The 20,173-nt window shown below is 38.8% G+C and overlaps 1 protein-coding gene across 6 annotated transcripts in view; it reads right to left on the reverse strand.

Moving 5' to 3' along the window:
- Positions 1-20,173, reverse strand: part of LOC108049170 (tyrosine-protein phosphatase Lar) — a 123,671-nt gene that overhangs the window by 75,023 nt on the left and 28,475 nt on the right. The gene's annotated exons all lie outside the window — the stretch shown is intronic.

Raw genomic sequence — 20,173 nt, forward strand, 5'->3', positions numbered from 1 at the left:
CATGGTATCCATTCGTTTCGATATGGATTGATGTAAAATTGATGCGACGCAGAGAGGGTTAGTGTCTGGCCCGCATAAACAACAAAAAGTAAAAACAAAGCAACAAAGAAAAAAACAAGAAATTTCAATAATGCCAAGGCATTTGTTCGCCACTTGAAAAATGGTTGGGAGTAAAAATATGAGGGAGCAGAGAAAGTCGGTAGAGCACTTCAGGCAATTTATGGCATATGTTACCTAACACACAAAACTCCCATACACCACACACACTCATATGTAAATGCTAAAATAATACATATGCGTATGGCATAAAAATTGATATGCCAACATTTCTTTCATGTGTGAGTAATTCACAAGTAAAATGCAGAAAGTTTTTAAATAAAATATAAAATATAGCTCGAGTGCCAGCAACACAACAGAAAGTCAGTATACTATATATTGTTGACTTGATGTTTACCCTATAAGTGATTGATCTTAAGGGTAAAGAAAATGTAATATAATGGAAACAGAGGGAAAATTTCCTTCAAGCGTAATTTCTGCCATCATTTATGGGTTATGGATTTTAAATTAATAGCCCCCTTGCCAAATATTTCGCAGGCTATTCAAAAGGCAGAGGGCTCCAACCCTCCAAAAAACAACTATGTGCTGAAATAATGTCGCACAATAAATTGAACTTTTCATAAATTTTCAGCACAAATTGGCCCAGGGTTTGGGTCTACTCCAATCCACTCAACTTCGATATCCGTTAGCCGTTCCGTTCCGTTCCTTTCGAATCCTGCAAGCCATCCTGACATTGTCAACGTCTTGCCACGCCTACCCGCCGCCTCCTGCCAAGTGAATTTATGGTTGGCAGCTTTTAGGCTTTGTTTTGCTGCTTATTATTGTTATTGGCACCAACAGTGACATATTAGGAGCACCGCCTCCGCCTTCTTTCTTCTGTCCAAACTCATTTGTTGGCCCCGACTAGAGATGGCTGATCGCTTTTGGGCCCGGAGTCCTCAAAGGTCCTGGTCTGCGGTCCGTTGCGTATGCCGGATTATTAATATTAGAGGAACATAAGAACAAAAAAAAACGAAACGAAGGAAATATATTTTCTACTGACCGGCTGCTGCTACTTCTGCTGCTGTTTTCGATTATTGTCCTTCGCATCGTCCTGTTTCTTATCCCGTAAATTGTTATTGACAACGGAAGCAGCAGCGCGGCACAAATTGGGCGTTGAATTTGCGGCTTGGTTGGTGTTTTCCCTCTACTTTCCTTTATTTCGTTTAGCTTTTCTGTTCGCTTCTGTTGTATGCGGCCGACCATTTGTTGTGGTTATTATTATGGTTGATTTAGTGGCCACAAATTGAATGAATTGTCTTATTTAACCGAAATAAGCAATATCGCATAAGTTTTTTAAATTCAATAATGCCAGCCAGAGTGCCTTGTCCTCAAATCAGATTAAAACGAAGACACCAAGACATGGGCAATGGGAAAAAAAAGAAGGCGAATTCAACGGAAATGACAGACGCAGCATTCAATTGAATTAATTAATGCCAAACCGATGAAAAGAAGCGGAGGAAATTGAGTTTAAGCGCCTGCTGAAGGCACAACAGCAGGCGAGAATGTTGACAGTGCGACATGGCGCAGATAATATTTAAATAAAGTTGTAATTAAATGCATAGCGAAATGCCATGTTCGCAACCAACACCACCACACACTCATGCACTCCTTTTCAGCAATAAAGTTGAGCAACAGTTGGGATAGAATGGAAATCACTCATACGATGACAACTGAAGCCAAAGGATGATGAGTGTTCAAGTGGTTCGCTGTATGAAGGGTGAAAATGTGTGAAGGTGGGGCACACGCACAACTTTTACAATTAGAAAATTTAAATTACACTGAAGAAAAGCGGATCACTTCTGTGTAATAGGGTTATCTTTTCAACAAAACATTTCTTCATATTTTTACAGCAATTGAAAATATGTTTTTAATACTTAATACTTTATATACTCTTTATTACACTAATATTATATTATTTGAGGTTCCCTTTAATAAGGTTCACCAATAACTCTGTCAAAAATGTAATTTACATTTTCACTTCTAAATCTCTTTGCTGTTCTGGTCTTTATTTATAATTTATTCAAAAAAGTCTTCAAGTTATGGAAGTTCAAAAATATATTTTAAAATTTCCAAGAAAACTGCTACCCCCTTTGTTAATTATTTCGTAGCAGCAATAACATCGCAAAAGTATAAAAGCCTCTTATGGCTTTGTTCAAGTGTACTAACTTTGAAATGTGTGTAACACACACGCACACACACACACAATGGCTGACAATTTGTTGCGTTCTGCAGACTTGGCAAGCTGTTGGCAATTTTAACCACCGCCAGTGGGATCTCTTCATTTCCAGCGAAAAACAGTCGCCAAAACCAGAACCGAAAACCAAGACCGAGACCAAAAACCAAACTGCGAAGCCTCCAATGGGAGCCAAGTTGAGTGCTAAATGGCGGGGAAGTTCGCCAACATCCAACATTTCTGCCGCACACAGGCATATTAAAATATTTAATTACCATGTAAACTTACGACTTTTGTTTTTGCCTTTGTTTTTGTTTTAATTGTGACAACAACTGTCATAATAATGAATAATATGATGATGTTTGCCAGGCTGCAAGTCCCCGATATTCCACACACACACTTTTCCCTCATGCCGCAAAAGTGCACAACGCATGGGGAACATGATATGGAATTGCGTAACCGGCTGCGAGTTTTGCGAGGGAGCAGGATGAAAAAGGACGAGAGCATAGCAAAGCTTTATTACATTTCGTGTGTGTGAGTGTGTGATTCATGGCACATATGTCTCAGTGGTTTGGTGGTACGGGCTTTGGCGGTTTTCTAAGAATTGTCTGCCGCTTTTCAACACATTGAGTTGTTTGTCCTCCTCCCCCGCAGTCTCAAAATCTCCTCTTTTTCTCGTCCTGCATGTTATTTGAATTTTAATTGCAAACTTTTGTTGCATACTTTTGGCGTGGATTTATTTTATGGTCGAAGCACTGTTCTTCCTTCGCTCCTTTTCCATTCTCGCCGGCTTCATCTTCTTTTTCGACGCCGCGCGCGCCTGTTTAATTAAAAATGCTTTGCGGTCTTCCCTTCTTGCTATCTCCCCATTTCCCATGGCGATGCATTTTCATTGTTCTTGCCAGGTGTTTCCGCGAAAAATTAAGAAAATGTCACGCGGATGGTGTAATTGATACCCTTTCGAAATGTATTTATCTACAAGGAAAATACTGGATCCAAATCGATGAGCAATGTTTAAAAGAAATTCAATATTATATTGTGAGTATCAATATGGAAATTAAAAACACATTGTGGCTTCTTGGATAAATGTGTAGAGTGAATATGAATGGAGCCACTAACAACACCCGATGAAATATTTGATAAATGATTTCATTATATTTTTCATTAATTAAAAAGTCTGTTAAAAAGTCTGTTAAAAAGTCTGTTAAAAAGTCTGTAAATATTCTGTCATATAAAATCATAGTTCTCTTTTATTAAACGATTTTAAAAAACCAAAGTTAAAGCAATTTATTTTGAGTTAAAAATAAAGCTCTAAAGATTTTAAAATTATTATATTTTTGAGTTCTCTATGTCGGAATACCTCCGAATACCCCTCAATTACAGCTATTAGCACTGAATGGTGCCCATTTTGTTTGCTCATTGGAACTAATTAGTTTGCCTTCGCCTGCTTATTGACTGACCCTCATGCCAGTCTCCGTTTTTCAGGGCCAGTCCGTGGATGAGATTTTTCAATTGACATTGTCAGTGGCGGCGGAACGCTTTCTTGCTTTCAGCAGACATTTTTTCGTGGGACTTTCCTATTTAGTATGCGGCACACAATGCACATAAAACATTAATAAAGCTTGTTGTCCTTTTTGGATGGCTGCGTAGCCGTGCGTATCCCCAACTCGAGCGAGCCCTTGTCATTACCAGGACTCGGCCCACGTCCTTGCCGCTCCTTTCGTCCCATCGTAAGTATATGCTTAGCATAAATTCAAGAAACTCTGTATTTTGGTATGCAAGTGATGCCGGGCTGATGATACTTGAAGGCACTGCGGCAGACAACTTTGATTTGGGGCCACGTTTAAAGCCGGGCGTGGCTTAATTAAAAAATGCGAAGAAAAAAAACACAGCAACAATCGTTTAAAGTTTTTCGTTTTCCCTTATTTTCTATTTTTCCCCAGCAAATTATTAACGGGCAGTTCTCTTGGCCATGGTTCATACAACATAATTCAGTCATATAAAATTTGTCTAGCGTAAAATTAGAAATGCTGCTCAACGGCAGCAGCAGCAGCAGCATCAGAAACAGGACCAACAAGGACGCGGCAGACGCTGCGTAATTAAAATGGGCAAAAAATCATAGCACACTTTTTGGGGCCCAGCCATTGATATGCTGATGAGAATCATCATCGTCCTGGTGGCAAGAGGAACTCGCTGGGGCTTGACATTGAAGTGACTACTTCAATAGTGGGTGAGCATGTGGAAACGGGCAGGAAGCTGCGTGTTTGTGTGTCTGGGGTGTGCGCGCGTGTGTCCCGGCTTGTTTACATAAAAATTTAAAGCGAAAACCCAGTGATTTTTATGCTTATCAACAGCTAAATTGAAAATAACGCCTGGGTACAGATTCCCCCTCCGAAGCGAAAGGAAACACAATATTTGTTCGGATTAAGCTTCAGACACAGTGGGATAATGAAGTTGAATTGATTTAGCTTTTTAAAATGTTCTATCTTATTTAAAATTATAAGGAATATTTCGGAATGTTATTTAAATCTTTGTTCAGGAAATTCATATATTTACAGGAAGTCTATCTTAGACATAAGAAACTTTAAAAAATATAATTAAACACATAATTTATTCTATTGTGAGTGTGTTATTGTGTTAAAAAATGCTAGTGCATTATGTAAAAACTATTTCATAATAGACCTATTATAAAATAAATGATTGGCTTTTAGTTACACTCTTTTATTACTCGGAGTATAAGCTTAATTTTCGTGTTTTAAGGACACTGTGCACCTTCATTTGGCAGCATCAAATCAACACACACATGTGTGATCCTGGGCGTGCGTGTGAGAGTTGATTTTCAATCGAAGAAGCAGTCAACGGGCCGCTTTTCCGGTATTCTTTTACCCCTAAGAACCCATCCAAAAAGGAGAAAAAAAATATTGAAAAAAAAACTTATTTGCCAAGTTTTGCGGTTTTTGAGGTTGACATGTTGCCGTTTTTGTGACCCAAAGAAGTGAGCAGCGGCAGCAGCTGCTCGACAGCCATTCCTGATTATGATGAGACCGAGACAGGCCGTTCGGAAAATCCCTTTTCGTTACAAATTTGTGCCAAGCTGTCGAAACTTTTATTTAAAATGGGTATACGGCACACACACACACACACATACAGGGTAGACGGACACGCCTTCTTTCCGCAGGATGGGGCGATCGAATGTGGATGTGAAAGAAAAATAATCGTATCCTTTGGCTAGATTTGCATTTCCTGTCAGGTAATTACCCGGTGATAGAGGCAGGCTCTCCTCATTCAACAAAACGAGCCGCTGACTTGGCCCGTCATCAATTCTAGCACCGTTCTAATTAAAGATAGGCATCAAACATGCAAACTGAACCGAACCGAACAGAACGGAACTACGGACAACGAACTCCAAAGGATTCTAGCTGGTGAAGTATACATATATGTATATAAGCACTTCCATTGTGAGTTCCTCGGTGAGTGGGATTGGCGAGAGTGCTTTGTAATTGATTTGCTGGCACTTTGTTGTTTGCCAAAGGTCGGTCACAGGAGGCAGCGGGTGGAATTTAATAAATATGAAAACATCAAATTATTTCAAATGCCTGAACTATCTTGTCCGGCGGTCGGTCTATCTGTCTGTCCGTCTGACTGACTGACAAACGCCCGCCAAGCACGGAAAATATGCTTTCTAAAGCGCGGGTAAAGGTGAATGGAAGGAAGAAGGTGGCCGCCTGACTTTTGCATAATTCCGCAATTTCTCCACAACAAATCGCAGTTGATTGTTTTTGTTCTCGTTGTTTTTTTTTTTGTTTTTTTTGTTTACCCCACTGCTAGTACATACATAACTGCAGCCGGCAAAACTGCCTTAAAATATGCAACGAAACTTTGCTCAAAGCATAAAATAAACTCGGAGCAATTCCACTTTTGCCGCCCAAAAGGGTGAAGCAATGGGATTGGGATTGGAATGGGGATTGGGATTGGGGAAAATGGGGAGTGGAGAATGGAGAATGGTCGGGGGCAAATAGGAAATCAGTGTTTGCGAAAAACAAGCGCTGAAAATAAAGCTCACCAACACACTCGCATTAAACTGAAACGGAAATGCAAGGCATTCTTATGCATATCCTCTAAACAACTGCACACAAACACTCACACACACACACATACAAAAGCACCGCGAGAAAGACACACACACACACACATAGAGCGAAAGAGGGAGAAAGGAGCATGGAGAAAGTAGCAGCCAGGAACTCTAGAGCTAACTCGTTTGGGGAATTGCTGCTGCTTCCACAACTGCCACTGCAAAAGGAATTTTTCATACGCAAATTAAATCTACTTCAAGTCTTCAGCTATGTGCGCCTCTCCTCCTCTCTGCCTTCCCGCCCCTCCGCGACCACGCCCTTTCCTCACTGCAGTCGGCGAGATTTGCAAATATTCATTACATAAAAAACTAAATAAAATGTGAGAATCCTGCACAACTTGAGATTTTCTGAAGTCAAGAACGGCTGGCTTACCAGCGCACAAACCAAGTCAAGTTAACAATCGCAGTATTCACCCGATGTGAGAGGCTATGAAAACAATTTGTGCCTGCAGAATTGTATAATCTTCTTATATTTAGTGTTGGTAAGACATTCATTACTTAACTATTTGGGCATTATGTTATAGTAGGTTTAAGATTACCTAGTTAATGAAATAACAAACATATTTTACTATTGTTTATTCCCACGAATAATAATCAAGAACAACATTACAATGCTCATTCTACTCTTCTCCACATACGGTTTAATCAGTCAAATTGGATAACAAATAAAAGTGAATTCGCAAATATTCATCAAATGGAATTATTGAAAACCAAAAGTTTGGAAATCAAAGAATGAAAAATCTGAGTTTACTCCTCAAAGTAATTTTAATATATGAAAGCATCGATATATAAATAAATAAAATATTATATTTATTATACAATTTTTTACAGAGCTATTGAATTCTTTTACAGATAGTAGCATTTCTTCAATTCGTAAACAAAAAATTTACAAATAAAACGCAGTGAAGTAAAGTTTACCTTTTGTAACAAAAACACCAGAAATTAATGTTTCTTTCGTGATTGCACTCGTTACGCCTTTTCCCAGCAATCAAACCAACACCAAAGGCAACAAATCAAATTGTACATCAAATACGTATATGACTCTAGGAATGTGTGTGGCAAATCAATGACACGTAAAAGCTCTAATTAAACGCACATTTCTGGCGCGCTATGTTCAAATTTTGGGTTCTCGGACTCCGGCACGCGGACGCCATGTGGATTGGCCAAGGGTCATAAACTGGTCTACCCCTCATAAACACCAGACCGTTTCCTTCCTTCCGGATTTCGATGGTGAGGGGTTTCGCTTCTGGTCGTGGTGGCTTAACAACATGTGCGCCTTTTAGGCCAGATATAATTGAAGGGTAGTGAACCTGCTATATGATCTATGACTGTATTTAGATTAGGCCGTCGAAGGAAAGGGGGGATTACAGAAAATTGATGTTGGAATTGTGAGTTTTCAGGTATGAGAAAAGCCCTCTAAAATAAACCATACTCCGAAAACAAAGTAATATTTATTGCACTAATTTAATGAAATTAATTTAATATATACTCTCACAAAACAAAGCATCTCAAATTAATGTCTGTCATTTATTTCCGTTGCCCCATTTGCATAATTCTGGTTACAATACGTTTACCACAACAACTTTGTTAGTAGCACATGACTAACTAAGCACCAGAACTATGTCGAAAACCAACTGAGCAGTTAGCCTTTTCGCCGCTTAACCCCTAACCAACTGCCTGTCACAACAACAATACCTACATAATTATTTCGTATTTATACGGTTTATATATGGCGTATAATTTCCCATGCTTTTCTCTTCACATTTTTACAGCGCTTTAACATGTAAATTCGATTTGAGTGGACGCAGCGAGCCTGGCTCACAAACACACACACACCACACACACACCTTAATTAAATTTCTAATTATTGTAATTAACCACATTAATATGACCTCATGCGCACCCTAATTTGCTGAAATACCAGGCGAAAAACAAAAAGTCGGAAAAGACCGAGACCGAATGCGAATCCGAATCCGAGGAGTCTTGTGGGATATAAAATTGTGTAGAAAATTGTCGGTAAACATTTTTACAGTTTATTTGGAGAGGGAGCGTGGAAATGCGACGCGACGCGACTTTACGCCACCCAATTGGTTGTATATTTGTGGGCTTGTGGATGTGGTTTTCGGACCCTGGCCTTATTGCCCTTTTATTATATGTATATACCAGTGTATATATATATATGTATATCCAAAGGACGAAGGAGCAACAATGCTGTTCCAACGGTTTTGGCCTTAATGAGGTCATGTGTGGCGACCACGACAACGACTAAGGACGACGGCACTGGTGATTATGATGGCATGAAATTAACATTTAATTTGAGTTGAAGCCACCTAGCGGGAAATGGCTTTTGGCTAATTTATACCGCCGATGCCGACGATGCCGCCGCCGCCGTCGACCGTCTGAATGTGGCATCATTAGAGGGCCAAAGTTTGCGGTTCTGCGGCAGATTTCATTGGACAATGGCATCTAATTTATGTTTGTCTTAGCAGATGCTGCCTGCCTCCCCCAAAACCGCCTTCTACACCTTCAACACTTTCGGAGGCAACAAGTACCAGCCAGAAGGCCCAATGCGAACCAGTTAAAAACTTTTTTTTTTTGCGCCCACAAAAGTTTTTCCTGTCTGCGTTTAAGCGCAACCAAAGAAAAGTTTACGGTTGAGAAACAAATTTTTGTGCGGTGCAAAGTCGAAACTTTCTTCGGGCTTATCAATGCTTTCACATTGATCAGCTGAATTTTTATTGGAAATAAGCAAGGCCACAGCAGGAAAACCCGTCTTTTTCCCTACTCCGGTATTCATCTCTAAATATTCGCTGCATTATTTATTAATGAGGCTTAAGCAGCGTCTAACATTTCAAAGCTTAAACCTCGCCTGCGGATAAAAGGAAACCGGAAACACAACAGGGGAAAAATTACAAGCGAAAAAGGCAAAAATGCGAGAACATTAAATATTAATTTCCATTTCGTAACTGATAAGAGCTAAAGTTGGTTCTCGGAAAGCCAAAAGGTCAGCGGCGAATAGAGCTTTCAATTAGCCGCGCCAAAGGAGCATTATAAATAGCGCAAAAAGGGTTAAGTTTTGGGGAAAAGGGGTTTTGCAGCCACATAAATCAGGCTAGGATAGTTTGAAATATTATTTTAGAGCGAAGGGTAGAAAAGTTCTGTTGCTGTTTCTTTGCTAATGGAAGTGGTTTATTTATGAAGGCAAATTTTTATATTATATTTCATAAATAAACTCTTTTAGAATCAGAGGAAAGTTACCAATTGCTAGTTGTAAAAAAAATACAATGGAAAGATGGAAAAATATTTACTGGATCAAAAACTAAGAAAAATAACTGAGTTTGAAGAATAATATGCTTCATTTTGCACTATGCAAGAAATTTAAAGCTGTGATTTGATTTTATGAACACAATTTGTATTTTAAGTCCTTTTCAAGTATATCCAGCTGAGATGAATTAACACCTTTTTAAAGAATTGAAAAAACGTAATAGGAAAAGTCCATGATATGCCCTGACAATCACAAGTCGAAAGTCGGCTTCAATTGGATTTCTGCCGGGTTTATTGCTGCTTGTTAGGTCTCTGAATTGAGTCCGCCCAACACTTGTTTCTTGACCCAGGCAACACTTCATTTTCGGCACTTTGAAACAACAAAAACCCGTAACGGACTGAAGTTAATTCTCGGTGCCCTTATCCTATCAAAGTCGGGGTAAAAAACGACATATAAATTCCATGAACAAAATGAAATGTCAACAGTAAATTTACCTTCGAGTTTTCCTTTTTTCCCCTCTGTTGTTGTTGTTGGCCTTTGATTATTTCCTTTTCTAATGCGGCGAAAGCTCATTTTTCTTATTTTGAAACGAAATTTTTCTTAATGGGATTTACAGAACGAAATGTCTACACAAATTCTTTGTGTGGGTCGTCTCCTTTTTCTTTTTTTTTTTTGGTTTTCTTTCTCGGGTCATTGACGTAGTGTGTAAAATGGCGCATAAATATGTTGGAAATGGACTTGAGAATTTATTTACATAAAAAGGATTTAACAAATAAGGGAGAACGGGGATGCGGCCTTGGTGATTTGTTGTTTGGTTATTCGTTTCTTTTGTTATTTTAAGCTGGTGAGCGATCCGATTTTCTCGAGAAGGTTGCTTGGCGACAGATGATGATGATGGGAATAATGGTGAGGCTGTTTATTGGATTTATATGTTATACAATGGTCAATGATCACAAGTCGAAAGGAAATACTTTGCTTTCGAAATTTTGCACGTTTCGCTCAGCGAAAAATGCAGGAATGGAAGTTCATTTAAAAACGAAGCCAAGTTGCTGGATCCGAGAATGCGAAGTTTGTCGCGCTCTAAGCAGCAAATCCCTTCATCCGATTTAAGTAAATGCAAACAAAATAAGTAAATAGCAAGAAGCAACACTTCGTCTCCATTGCCTTGTAGCTTTTGTTGGGCTCCCCTTTTGGAAAAAAGAAACAAGAAAAAAAGATGGAAAAAAGGAAAAAGGGGCTTAGGAGGCACAAACGTGGGTACCCTCTCATCTTCCCCAGCACTTGGATGAAAGCTTGTTAAAACTTTAAGTCCGTTTTACTTAACGTGGCTACATTTTAGCTGACAGTTGTAACTGCTTCTGGTGCCGTCTCTGTTTTGGCTTTGATTTCTCGTCTCCCTTGGCTTTCTATTCACCATGTTTCCGCATTTGTCTTTCAATCTTTAAGTTGTTAATTTTTAAAGGCGCCAAGGATTAAGTCCTTTAACTATTTAACACATTTCCCTTAAGTTTTTCATCCCTTGCCTTCTATTTTCCACTCTCTGACGTGTGTTTTGCCATCGACAACGCCTTTAATTGACTTGCATTGTTGCCTTTCCTTCTCCGAATCGTTCTCGGTCTCGCTCTTTTGCGCTGACAAGTCTTGTAATTAGTCATCTTGGTTTGAGCCACTTTTTGCTATTGACACTTGGCCAAAAGCAACGCTGCCTTTTAAGTTGGCTCCTCTTGCGCTTGTGCCTTCCTTTTTAATTGAAAGACGTCCTTTGCTGAGTCCTGATTAGGTTTATTAATACGCCAGGCTTCTACTGAACATGAAAACCGCGGTGGGGGGCTCAGTAATATTCCAGTCATTTGAATATAATGAGCGGAAATATGGGGTTAACGATAACTTTATGACAAACGTGGAAAGTTGAAGGAAGGTAATAATAGACTGATGACTTGGCATGTTCAAAAACGAAATGGTTCTAGTAATTGCTTACTTACAAAAAATTTAAGGCTAGGCAACTAAATATTAAATATACAATAGTTTATTGTACCACTAAACATATTTTGCATATTTTAAATTTCTTAAATACTCGACGTTTCAGACTGGCGTTTGCCATTAACAACTAATGTCTGGCATTTAAGACCACAAGTCAACTTATTTATGACTCATTCATGAACACTTTTCTGTGCCCTGAGGAGCAGTTTAAAAATGCCCAACACATTTAGCACTCCAACTCTTTAAAAATGTTTCCCTTTCGGAAGTCGAAACCAATTCATTCGCTTGCCCATCTCTCGTCGCAGAGTGCGCGCATATTTGCCTACCTCGGCATAATTTGAAATTAGTGCACTCAATGGCTATGGGTTTCTCTACTTTTCCTACATTTTCGGCCTGCATATTTACATAGGACGATGGGTTTGAGGGGCGGATGGCTAAATGTTGGGCCTACCAGCTCACCAACTCACCAGCTGCTTCAGCTAAAAATGCAAAAGTGCTTACGCCGGCCACCAATTTCAGTGGGTGTGTGTGGGATGTTGGTGGTGGTGGTGCTAGTGGTGCTGGTGGTTCCTACCAAAAAAAAAAAAAGTGAGCATCAATTTCTGCAACTGCAGCTCGGTGAATTCCGACAAAAGAGGGAAAGGAGTAGCATCGGACTATAGGACAGGAAAATGCAACGATGAACGCCATTTTGGCGATGGCTTTAAAGTTTCGCTGCATAAGTTAAGGCGTTGGCGCTGGAATATGAAAAATGTCTCTAATGCTTTGACATTTCCCTCGTTCTCTGGGCTTCTGCCTCTGTCCCAACCACCACCACTACCCCCTCGTTTTGTCTGTCTCTTGTCGCCGAAATGCCCCTGAAATGGCAAGGGCGTAAAATTGCCGTAACATGACAGCGAACAACTTGGCCAAAAGGTAACTCAAAACGCGCTGCAAACACGCACCACCCAGCCACGCCATTTGGCCAAGAGTATGCTCCCCCGCTTGTTAGTGTTGAGTTAGACGACCACCCACCACTACCCCATATATATATATATATAGAGATATATATATACCCGCTATATATTCCCCGAGATGGAGAGCTTTATCAGTGCGCTCTAGTAGAAAGTTTTCCATAATGTGTGTGAGAAAAACTTTCGGAAAAAGAAGGTACACCAAAGAAAAGACAAAACTGTCAACGATTCAAATTTTTTAAAGGTTGTTTCACAAATGTACAATGCTTAAAACATACATTCACAATATATTTGATATTTATTACTTTTTAGAAGACTACAAAATATTTGGTCAATATCTTAGTTGGATTTAATAAATTCCTAATTGAAACTCAATATTTTATTAAGCTCTTGTCTCATTTACAACGAGATGGTCGGCTAGGAAATTTGTCGTAATATACGAAGGAATAAGGAAAAACTGTCAACTTCTCAAATTTCAGGAATATTTCTTATTGATTTTCGGAAATGTAATTTCCTTTCATAAGAGAAAATATTTTGTAATTCAATTTCCTTAGTTGTGGTCAAAAAATGTGTAATTGACTTCCAATATTTTATTACATTTTTTCATCTTACAGATTTAAACATAGCCACATTTAGAAATATTTTATAATTCGATTTCCTCAGTTGAACTCAATAAAAGTCTAATTGACAGTCAATATTTTATTAAATTCTTGTCTCAAGTGTATTGCATCTTCGGTTTCTTGGCTTGAAGAAATAAATATTTTCCTTTTTTCCCGTGCGGCTTTTCTCCTTTATTTTTTCCCCCTTGTCTACATTATTTATGCATTTTACTCTCGGCTGCTGCTGTTGGCTTTTAATAGTTCTGCATGTGTGCTGCGTGTGTTTACCACATTGAAAAGTTTTCTTTGCAAAGTGCTTGGTACATACAAGCGCGCAAATATGCCAAAAAATATGCTACACAAAAATCGCTCAAGTGCAAAGTTTTAACAATTGAAAACTTCGCATGGCTGGCGCAGTGTGAAAAAAAATATCTAAGAAAACTTAAAAACGCTTCTCCCCAAAGTAGTTAACTCAAAGTGTACGGAGTGTCAAACTGGAAGGTTGAGGTGAGAGTGCATTGCTTGAAGATTTTGCCTGAAATCGAGCAGACTTAAAAATCACATAAAGTTCAACCTTTCCGGGTAATATATCATTAATCATAATCCCTTACAAAGAAAATGAATCTACATAAAATCACAGGGTTTCTTTACAACAAATTTAAGCTATACTTTTTTGTTTCGGTTTCCGCAAGGCCAAAAGTTTATTTTAAAAATTTTTGCCCGAACCCTATCAAGTTTAAAGGTTTAGCTTTAGCAAGAACAGCACACAAAAAACGCATAAAGGAAAGCGGAATGAAGGAAAATGCCACTAAAAACAAACTATGCTAGCTTTTTTATACGCTCTGCAAGTGGCCAAGAAAGAGGTAAGTCCTTCCCTTAGTGATTCCATTTCTGTGCTTTTATTCCCTCCCATTTCGGCTCTTTGAGCCACCTTGCCGGAGCAATGAGGTGTGAAGATGAACTGTCGCAATTGTCTAGCGGCTTTGTTGTAGCTGCAGTTGAATGCACATATATGCACAATCAGGGGCTCAGCCAAAGGGGATATGGAATCGGTATTGGGTGGAAGTCTTCCTAATCCGAGGCAGATTGAACAAATTAAAAACAGGTCAAACCTAAATTCATTTAATAAAGGCTTCCTCAAAGGCAAATACAATGGTTAAATTGATTATTCACTTCAAAATGATTAAAATAATTTAAGGAAATTTCATTCCTCAAGTTTTCTTGGGAAGGGTAAATCCAAATGGAAACAAAAAGAGAAGCAAATCAAATTGAATATTAATGTTTGTAACTTATAAATTATATATTATCTTTTAGTCTTTATATGACTTCAAAACTAGAGAAAGAATGAATAATTGCGATAATAATTGCTAAGCTTGGTTTATTTAGTTATATTCTTTTTGAATCGGAAACTAAAGAAACCACAATTTAGTGAGTTACCAAATATTAAAGAAAACATATTCCTTAGGCCTACACCATTTTATATGCTTTTATAGCTCCGTTACATTGAAGAAAACCTTTTAAGGAATTAGTTTTCAAATTTCTACTTCGTATCCAATTTATGTGAATTCGCCGGAATTCCCAAAGCCCAGTTGAATCCCCCTGGAATGCAAATGCTCTGAGCTACGCACCTGACAACAGGTGGACAGCAGGACAAAGGACATAGGACATCTTCTTGCCTTGACTGGGTATTTTTGTAGCGCTGCCTCTTCAGTTCACAGTACCCACTGTGAGTGTGTGTGTGTAAAACAAATATCGCACTAAGGCGAAACCAAATCAAATGTAAAACCCGGTGTGTCAGTCGGTGTGAGTGTGCCTTGTGGTCGCCCCAACCAACCGACCATCCCACCAACCCCCCTCCATCACCACCCATCCTTTGGCATGCTCGACTTGGCTACACCTTTTGTGGAAATCCAACAATGTCAACTATGCAACACAAAAGCGACAATGCTGTTGCTTTGTCTGACTGAAAAGGAGAACGAAAGTGTGGCAAGGTGGTTGTGGCGCCCTTGTTGTTGCCGTTTTTATGTGCCACAAAAAAATAGCTCACTTTTACCCCCAACATTGTCCGCTTTCTCTTCTTCGGTATAATTTGTTTTGGTCTTTCATGCTCACAATTTGCATTGGTGGTTTTTGTTCCCCACGACTCTTATTCAACCGTTTCCATCTTAAAGCGACGCAGAAATAATGACATTAAAATGCACATTATATTAAAACCAAAAAAAAAAAAAAAGGAAACAAAAATACAAACAAAATTCTAGATTTTCCAGCGCGTGCCGGTTTAACCCCTTGGCGTGTGCCCCATAAAAGAAAAAACCAAAAAAAAAAAAAAAAAAAAAAAAAAAAAAAAAAAAGCGAAGCCAAACCAAACCAAAGCAAACCAAACCCCAAAATGAAACGAACAACATGCAAATCAGCCAACAAACAGCGGCAGCTACAATAACAGCCATAACTACAACTACTTCAGTTTTATGAGCTCCAACCTCACCCAACTGAACCTCCACCCCCGCATTGACAATTATTAGACCGACCACGCCCCTTGTCGTGCTCATAAATTTTGTAATTATTCCCCTGCGTGCGGAAAGAAAGTCCAAAAACAAAAAAAAACACAAGAAGGAACAACACAAAATTGAGCGAAACACACGCATGTCTGGGCCAAATATGGCAAAGTGGAGAGATGAGTTAAGATTGCTGACGGAACGATTGTTTACCTAAAACTGTGCTACCAATATCCTTAAAGTGCTGTATCTCGCAAATTTAATTTATTAACTAGGCCATTATACGCTTAGCTTTTATACCATAAAGTTGTTTTTATATATTTTCTTTATTAGTTCAACAAGACGTTAACTAACTTTTTTAATATTCTTATAATAATTATGTTTACTGAATGAAGAAAACTTATACAGTAAGCTTTACAATATGGAAAAAAAGTTTATTTATTGCTCAAAAGACATTCTTGGTAATTGAAATGAGTCTCTTATTAATACTACTACCATTAATATAATCATAGCTGTATATAAGCTATAAATTGATAATAATTCAAATCAAAAAGAACTCATAAAGTAACTTTAATCACACACCCACGCAAGTACTAAATTATGAGAATAAAAAATAAAAGAAAAACTTTTTTTTACGCCACCATCAGCACCCTTGAAAGTGTGCCTTGAATATTTTATTTGTACAAACCAAGCTCCCCTAATCGATTAAATTGGTTTGAGTCACATGGGAAAATTTCCCGAAAATATTAATTAAAATTTAACAAAGTCTGTGGTCTTAGGCCGAAGCCAAGACAAAGATGAAAACCGAGCGGAAAAAAAATTGTTTTATAAATTTAACTTAAAAGGCTTGCGAGTCACTCGGTACCGCAGTGCAGCCATAAACATTAATTAAAAGTTTTGACCCTTTTTGCCGTTGCTCAGGGGCTCATCAGCTGCAATATTCATGCGCAGCCAGCACACACAACTACAATAAAATGCACTCAAATTGTTGCTGTGGGAGGGAATAGAAGAAAAAACCAGGAGTAGAAAGCCCAGTGAGCTGAGGAGAAATGGAGAAAGGAGAAAGGGCAGAAGGAGAAAGCGAAAAGCGCGGAAAAGCTGTCCGGCCTCAGTGGCCTTATTTGCACGTAGCGCTAACAAAAATTACGAGTTAAGCACTTTTCTGCCCAACGCAAACACACTCGTCCACACACATTCTGCAGTCCACAGTCTACAGTCTTCAATCTCCACATTCGCGGTCCACATATGACTCATGAATCATTTAGCACACACTCCTCCGCCGACCAACTTTTATTTTTCGCCATTTACATGAAAAGTGTTCGCGGCAAAATGTTCAGTTTTTCACTGCCCTCTGCGGTTGTTTTTTTTGTGTTTTTTTGCGGCTTGTCGAAAATATGACTGGGACATATGGGCAAACAATTGTCATCGTGTTGTGAGTGTAGCTATCTGTATAAGTATTCATGGCCGTGGGTGCTGGTGGCATACTTTCCGGCGTCAGCAAACGGCAGTAAAACAAACGAACAAGTGCCAAATTCACCGAAAACACACCGATTCACCCCGAACAAGTCAAGTACGAATTCAGCCAAGCATTTAATTAACATTTTTTCTAATTAAACGGTCAGTAAAAGTGGTCCAGAAAATAACTGTCCCTGAGACAGTTAAAAGCCAAATGCAAGTATTTGCATAAAATGTTACTTTAAGGTTTTTAAGTCAAACAATTTAAGCGAAGAAAGTAAAAGTAAAAGTAGGTTCATGTTGCTTATATATTTCTTAAATAAAAAAAACAAAATTTACTCGATTAGAAAGTATAATAATGGTTATAATATTTACAATTCTTCTTAAGACTTTGCAAAATTATAAGATAATACAAACCATCAACATTTTATGAATTCCTATTTAGATTGCCACATTGGTTTTCCTTTCAACATTGATAAATATGGGCTTTTTGCCAAAAATACATTTCGTACTTTTAATAGGCCATAATTAGCCGTAAGATATAGACGGTCATTTTCAATTGTCAGCAATGGCCGCAGATAAATGTTGATTTATCTTAAGGCGGCCGACTCCTCTCACATTAATGTGTTGACATTTTGGGGCAGCATTCCTATGCCCTTGCCCCAAAAAACATATAAATAAAAAAAAACTAACAGCCATTTCGGCCAAAAAAAAAGAGGAAAGAGATGTGCCTTGTTGTAATGAAAAGTAATAATATTAAATTAACAGAACTCTCATGAATTGTTGCCGCTTGGCCAGAGACAACCTCTGGGAAATGGGAAATGTGGAATGGTCCGTACAATTTCGGGATCCCCCCTCAGAGGTCCACACTATTTTTCGCTAGGCCGCAACAAACATCTTATTTATGGTCTCGCTTCTCGTAAAAATTTGTTATTTAGATTTATGGCGCTTTGCTCTTTGTTGTTGCCAACATTTATTTATCTTTCTTTCATTCCGTCTTTTCTTCCGTCGCTCCTCTTATTTTTTTTCTCCTGTTTTGTAACCCACTAAGTGGGAGGTGGGGCCTCCACTCATTTGGGCACTGAAATTTTAGAGCCACTTTAGCTGGTCACTTGTCCGGCAGCGAGCAACGCGAAAAAAAATGTGATAAATGCCAGGACATTATTATTGTTGAACAACTCAGATATATGCGAATCGTGAGTATTTCTATATGGGATGTCTGCTATAATAATGATATGCGGCATTAGCCAGTTGCACACGCATTTTCTTTCGGACATTTGCCATTTGCCCAACTGCCAGGAAATACAATTGATGGGCGTTCTGCCTTTATTTCGGGATAGGAATTTTCCTAATATCCTGAAATTTTATATTGTTAAATCAATTTGAACTTGTAGCCTGAGAAATCTGACTGAAACTGTTTGAAATATTTAATGACTGACTAACAGATATTTTACATTCTTTAATGTTGTTTATAAATATCAAAAAATATATGCCTATTTTTAATAGTATTTAATAGTTTTCTTTAACACTTTTCTTTTTTTTTTCGTATATCCATATACTAAGATAAAAAGTCCCGAACACCCTAATAACCATAGGAAAACTTTTCGAATTGATTTGTGATTGCCAGCCTTGGAATTTTCCTACCCCCAACGATTATTCTCACGTCTACTGTTTAATTACCTTTCGCTTGGCGAACTCCATCAAGCTGAAAGTTATCAATTTCGGATTACTTCTACCCACAAAAGCAAACACGAGCGAAATTCGACTTTAACCATATTTCATCCAGACACTTTTCCGCCCTCGCGTAGTTTAACTTGCGGCTTTGGAGGGAAAACTTTTGCTATATGTTAATTATGGCTCGGCATTTATTTGCGGCTTAATATAGCATATGGGTGTACGCACATATAGTTTAGTGCCGTTCGCCTCTAAATTAGGAAGCGATTTTCCCAGGCCGTCGCTCTGACATTTGCTGTTCCACATTCCCATTTTTTTTTGTGTTTTTTTTTTTTTTTGTTGCTCCCACTCGCTGTCTAAACGAAAACTTTTCAAATTATCGTAGCATCAACTTTTTCCTCCTTCATTTTTTTTTTCGCCGCTGATGAGTGGAATGAAAGGAAAGCAAGAGATTGGAGCATTGGAGCCTGGAGTTGCGGCAAATTAATTAAAACTTGTTGCAAAAACCAAAAGTGAAATAAGTTCCCTTTGCGTGAAATATATTTCGGAGCTGGACAGAGCGCGCCAGTTGAGTTAAGTCGGCAATTGTCGAGCGGGGCTTTTGTGTCATAATTTCCAACAAACGACAAATTAGCTGGCTAAAAGTGGGCGGACGGAAGGGCCGGAAAAAAGCTGGAAGTGGGCTGGATTTGTGGGGGTGCCCAAAAACCATTTACATGGCAAACAGCAAACAGTTTTGCATATGTTTTTAGATACTTTCCCCTGCAATGCTGTCCAACAGTTTGTCGGTCTGTCAACAAAACAAAAAGGGGAGCACACCAAAAACACAGAGAGAAAAAAAAACACCAGCAAGCCGCAACCCGCAACGAGTTGTACAAACATTTCACGCGGCAAAGTGCCGCATAAATTTCAATTTAATGCCACATACACAAAAAGAGGTGCGACAAACTGCAAACTGCAAACTGCAGGCTAACCAGGCAAAAGCAGCAGCAGCAGCTCCAGTAACGACAACAAATAAAAAGGCAACAAAACCAGAAAATACATCAGGATGTGCAATGTTTGTGTTGCCTGTTTTTCTGACTCTGTCCCCTGCAGCTTGTTTATCGCTCCACGTACCCCGCTTCATGCCACCCATTCCCATTCCCATTTTCCATTTCCCCTCCCAACCCTCAAAATGAAATGAAGCGTCTATGAAAGGTAAGTGCCACGGCGAGTGGATAGCGCCAGGAGGCAGAAGTCAGCCTCGACACTTCCACAAAAGGCCTTGGCGCAAAATATGAGGCACATTTGACTGCAATTCTGAAATGTCAACACTTTGATTGTTATTTGTTTTTCCTTTCTCTTAAGT

Source organism: Drosophila rhopaloa, unplaced genomic scaffold (genome assembly GCF_018152115.1).
Source record: "Drosophila rhopaloa isolate 14029-0021.01 unplaced genomic scaffold, ASM1815211v1 contig_2, whole genome shotgun sequence".
In the NCBI taxonomy this organism is placed as follows: Eukaryota; Metazoa; Arthropoda; class Insecta; order Diptera; family Drosophilidae; genus Drosophila; species Drosophila rhopaloa.